Source organism: Apium graveolens, chromosome 10 (assembly GCF_009905375.1).
Source record: "Apium graveolens cultivar Ventura chromosome 10, ASM990537v1, whole genome shotgun sequence".
In the NCBI taxonomy this organism is placed as follows: Eukaryota; Viridiplantae; Streptophyta; class Magnoliopsida; order Apiales; family Apiaceae; genus Apium; species Apium graveolens.
This window is the reverse complement of record NC_133656.1, coordinates 38,899,705-38,905,702: the sequence shown is the minus strand read 5'-3', so window position 1 is coordinate 38,905,702 and position 5,998 is coordinate 38,899,705. Positions and strand designations below refer to the sequence as shown.

General features: G+C 38.0%; 1 non-coding gene across 1 annotated transcript; it reads left to right on the top strand.

The window, feature by feature from the left end:
• The first annotated feature begins 2,211 nt into the window (after nucleotides 1-2,211).
• On the top strand, nucleotides 2,212-2,318 carry LOC141694595 (small nucleolar RNA R71). Its single transcript, XR_012563885.1, has one exon. It is a non-coding gene; the product is annotated as a small nucleolar RNA R71 (small nucleolar RNA).
• The last annotated feature ends 3,680 nt before the right edge of the window (nucleotides 2,319-5,998 follow it).

Sequence of the window (5,998 nt, the reverse complement as noted above, 5' to 3'; positions counted from 1 at the left end):
TAAGATCAAAATTTCTCAAAACCATAGACAATAGCCAAAAGTTCTTTCACCGTAGTAGTGTAATTCAGTTGAGCACCATTTAGAGTCTTACTAGCGTAGTAGACCACATGAAATATGTTATTCTTTCTCTGCCCAAGAACTGCTCCAACTACGTAGTCACTAGAATCACACATCATCTCAAAAGGCTCATTCCAACCAGGTGCAGTTATGACAGGTGCCATGATTAAACTCTTCTTCAATGTCTTAAAAGCTGCAAGGCACTCGTCATCAAATTTAAAAGGAACATCTTTCTCTAACAGACTGCACAAAGGCTTTGAAATTTTCAAAAAAACCTTTGATGAAACGCCCGTAGAAACCCGCATGACCAAGAAAACTGCGAATTCCTTTAACAGAAATTGGTGGAGGAAGATTCTCAATGACCCCCACCTTGGCCTTTTCCATCTCTAGGCCTTTATTAGAAACCTTGTGCCCGAGAATAATGCCCTGACGCACCATAAAATGGCATTTCTCTCAATTGAGAACCAGATTGGTCTCAACACACCTCTTGAGAACGTGTCCCATATTCTACAAGCATTCATCAAAAGAATCACCAAAGACTGAGAAGTCTTCCATGAACACCTCCATATTCTGGCCAATCATGTCAAAAAAGATGGCCATCATACATTTCTGGAATCTGGCCGGTACACCACACAGACCAAAAGAAACTCATCTGAAGGCGAAAGTACCAAATGGACAAGTGAAGGTAGTCTTTTCCTGATCTTCTGGAGCGATACAGATCTGATTATAACCCGAATAGCCATCTAGAAGACAGTAATACTCATGACCGGCCAACCTATCGAGCATCTGATTATTGAAGGGCAATGGAAAGTGGTCCTTCCTAGTGGCCTTGTTCAGTTTCTGATAGTCCATGCAGACCCTCCACCCCGTGACTGTTCTGGTTTGGATAAGCTCATTCTTTTCATTTTTTAACACAATAATTCCACCTTTCTTTGGTATACATTGAACCGGGCTTACCCATGAACTGTCAGAGATTGGATAGATGATCCCTGCATCTAGCCACTTCAGAATTTCCTTCTTCACTACTTCCTTCATGATTGGATTAAGTCTTCTTTGTTGCTCGACTGTAGGCTTGCTACCTTCCTCTAGCAGAATTTTATGCATACAGTAAGAAGGGTTCATCCCCTTGATATCTGCTATAGTCCATCCAATTGCCGATTCGAATTCTCTTAGAATCCTCAAAAGCTTTTCCTCATCACTACCTGAAAGGTCAGATGCAATAATAACAGGCAGAATAGATGCATCACCAAAAAACGCATACCTCAAATGCTAAGGTAAAGGCTTAAGCTCAAGAGAGAGGGGCTTCCTCAATAGAAAGCTTGAGGTGTTTAGGAGCTTTGTTCAATTCCTCCATTCCAAGAGATTTAAAAGGTATATCAATTTTTCTTTTCCAGGGAGAAGCATTCAAATATTGCAATTGTTCTTCACCTTCATCTTCACTGTCTGAATTCCCTAATAAGGATTTTTCTAACGCATCAGACCTTAGCAATTGATCAAGTTCCGATGTGACCACCGAATCGACCAACTCCACTTTTAAGCACTCCTCATTATCAGTAGGAAATTTCATGGAATTGAACACATTAACGGTAACATCTTGATCCATCACTCGCATTGTAAGCTCACCCTTCTACATATCTATCAGGGTTCGGCTAGTTGCCAAGAAAGGTCGTCCCCAGATTATGGGAATCTTCTTATCCTCCTCAAAATCAAGAATTACAAAATCAGCAGGAAAGATGAGTTTATCAACCTTGACCAAGACATCCTCCAAAATACCTCGCGGATATGTAATAGAACGGTCGGCCAACTGTAAAGTCATATACATCGGTTTAGGATCAGGTAGATCCAACTGCTTGAAAATTGACAAAGGCAACAGATTGATGCTAGCTCCCAAATCACATAAGCATCTGTCAAAAGACACTTTTCCAATAGTACATGGAATAGTGAAGCTTCCTGGATCTTTAAGCTTCAAAGGTAACTTCTGCTGCAGCACAGCACTACATTCCTCCGTGAGAGCAATAAGTTCATAAGTTCATAAGTTCATAAGCTTCATCGTAGCTCTTAGCCCACAAGGCTCCTCCTGATGCTGCATCAAGCATGGGTCTAGACGTAGGACCCAATCCATTATAAAAATAATTAATAATCATTCAATCAGGCATGCCATGGTGTGGACACTTCCTTAGCATCTCCTTATATCGATCCCAAGCCTCACACAGAGATTCTCCAGTTTGTTGAGCAAATTGAGTAAGAGTATTCCTGATTACGGCAGTCTTCGCCATGGGGAAGAATTTAGTGAGAAACTTTTGAGCAAGATCTTCCAAGTGGTGATAGACCCTGCTGGTAGATAGTGTAACCAGCACTTAGCCTTGTCCCTCAGAGAGAATGGGAAGAGATGTAGCTTGATAGCATCTTCAATCACATCATTGAACTTGAAAGTGTCACAGATCTCGATGAAATCCCTGATGTGCATGTTGGGGTCTTCAGTTGGAGAACCCCCAAACTAAACTGAATTCTATATCATCTGGATCGTGTTTGACTTGATCTCAAAAGTGTTAGCCCTGATGGTTGGTCTAATGATGCTAGACTAAATGTCATTAATCTTAGGCTTGGAATTGTCCATCAAAGCCTTCGGCTTTTCTGCTTGATCACCTATAGCTACTACAATTGGCTCTTCAACTTTCTCTTCTTCCTCTAACTTCTATTTATTCTCAGAAACTTCCCTACGAACCACCACAAGTTCTTTCTCAGCTTTATCCAGTGTTCTCTTACGAGTACGCGAACGCGTATGCATACATCCTCGCTAGAGTACCTGAAACTAGACAAGGAATGAATAAGTAATAATGTATGAGTCAATGAACTTTAACGACCACTGATGGAAAGCACATAAACTAATAATTAACACTACAGTCCCCGGTAACACTACAGTCCCCGGCAGCGGCGCCAAAAACTTGTTAGTCGCTAAACACGCACTAATAATACACGCAAGTATACGAGTTCGTAAGTAGTATAGAATCTTTTTTAGTTCGTTCCCACAAAGACTGTATTGGTTAACTGTTTATTTATGCACCTAAGCAACAATGTATGGTTATTATCCAATGCTAAGAAGAATAAGAAATTGAGATTGATAATAACTAAGAATTACGCTAACAATTATAACTACGAGAATAAGATTGACTGAAGTGATATATATGACGAACTTGGGATTCTAACTTCATTAAATACTTCATTCAATAGCCTTATTATTCTTAACCTTAGCATGCAATGGTGATGATACTAATCAGATAACATGAAACTGATAAACGCAAACTTTCGTTGCACGAGTACCATTCTACCAGACATCCACAAAAGAGATAGAAGCTGAAAAGCCACCAATTATATCGAGACCCTATATGTCTATAGAATTTGACAACATAATGGTTTAAACACAAGTTATCTATCTTGATTACATAGGGCAAGTTAGATGGTTAAAATTACCTACGAATCATGCATGACAATACATGAACCTATGCTAGCATGGCAAGTCCTAAATCCTTAAATTCACTTTGGCTTCATTAAGAATTAACACACTATTTTATAAGTTCGCGACGCTCATAAGACGATTACGCACAACCAATATTAGGATATCATACAATCACCACATACTAAGGTATCAAAACAATTTAACTAGAGAAAATCCATAAATAAATCCGCTAGAACCCCACGATAAGGATTAGCCCATAATCGGACTCATCATCAACGTGGGTTCTGATGAAAACATGATATATAAAATGTAGTCTTTATACAAATAAATAAAACCAAGTATAAATAAAGATTACAACTCAAAATAAGATTCACAAGAATAAACTAGATCGTCTTCGCCTTTGTTGAATTGTGCTAAAGGTTTCTTGTCGTCTTCTCCTTGTGCTCTGGTCCTTCTTTTTATTAAAATGTCCTAATATGAATATATATAGCAGCCCTCAACAATCTGGAAGCCTTTCCTTTTAGAATTGTATTAAAAACAGGAGTCCCGAATTCGGCATCGGCGCAGCCGCGCGCTATCATAGCGCGGGCGCGCTGTATTTCTGGAACCCCGGCGTGGCCGCGCGCTATCACAGCGCGGGCGCGCCGTCCTGCTGGGAAAAACTCAGATTTCTTCTTAAATCTTGCTGCTTCGAGCCGGCTTTCCACGAGCTTTTATTCCAACACCACCTAGACACCTAATTAGCACCAAAACAATGCTAATTCACCTGATTACCTGAGTAATGCCTGAAATGCAAAAACACTAGAAAACACATTAAAACACTTAACAACTTGAGTACAAATGCATCAATTCAAAGCTTATTAGAGCATAAATAAGTGTCATGAATGCCACTCAACAGGGAGAGATGTAAGATGTTGTGTGTTTGTATATTTCTGTTATATTATTATTAATATTATTTTTCTTCTGTTACACCAACAGCCAAGCACCACGTATCAATTACATTGCCACAATGTTATTATATCCTGCCACGTATCAACTGGATAATTATAAGGCCCCTACAGTCCAATTATGTCCCGCATGTTTCCAATTTAACGATATAAGGTGTAACTAAATATTGATCCAAATAATATCAAGATACTATTTAAAATTTTCTAAATATTACGAAAATAACAAAAATATAATTCTCCTAATTTTTAAAACAACTTTTAAGCGCATCTCGGACCCGCATTTATCGATTTAACGAACAAACGTGCGGGTTAATTTAATCCCAAAAATTTCCAAAATAATTTTAAAATTTTTGAAATATTCTAAACTTAATAAAATATGAGTTTCATAATATTTGAAAAATTCTGGAATGGAATACTAATTTTATAATTAAATACAATCAGAAAATCATCGCAAAGTAATACCCAGCTCATAGAACCCACACACATATTTTATTTATTTAATTATTTAGTAATTACACATTTAATTAATACAAAAATGTACGAGTCATTATATCCTTCCCCCATAAAAAGATTATGTCCTCAGAATCTAATATAATTAAACAAATGAGGATATTTGTCAAGCATATCTGACTCTAACTCCCAAGTATACTCTTCTACTCGAGGATTTATTCACAGCATACTCACTATAGATATAAACTCATTCCTGAGATCTATTTAGGTTCTAGATTGGTTCGTACACACTGTCTTGATTAAATTCGAGAATATATTCCTTTGGCATAAATATATTAAAATATGTTACGAGTATAGTGCAGCTATGGCAACAGCGCTAACTCATAGGCGACTCTACTTGATTTTTTCAGTATCTCAATCGGTCCAATATATCTAGGACTCAGCTGCCCTTTTGTTCAAACCTAATCAATCTCTTTCAAGGTGAAACTTTTATCAATACCAACGATCCCATTTCTATATCCATACTCTTTCGATGCAAATCCGTCTTCTTTCTTTGTCTATCCCGAGTTGTTCCAATTCTATTCCGAATCAACACCACTACGTCCTTGGTACACTAAATTAACTCAGGACCTAACAACATTTCTACTTCTACTTTCTCTCAATTGAAGGGAACCCACACTTATTTCCACACAGGGCTTCGCAAGGTAGCTTCCCCTACTAGCATGATAACTATTAACATAAAAAACCTCAATCAATTGTAAGTGATTACCTCGGTTTCCTTTTTAGATCCAAAATATATACCCTCAACATATCTTACATTGTCTAAATCGTTTTTTCACTTTGACCCTTCGTCTACGGATGATAGGCGGTGCTCATTTTCAACTTAGTTTCCAAACATTCGAACACCTCTTACTCCTTTCCATCAGTTAAGGCTGGAAAGTAATCTCATATCTTCACTCCTTCTCACCTTCAGATATTTGAACTTCCCATTCAACTTTTTTCCAATTCTTTTATTAACTCCTCAGCGATTTTAATCACATTCAATCCTTTCCTTCTGCACAGGGCATCTGTTACTATACCGGCTTTG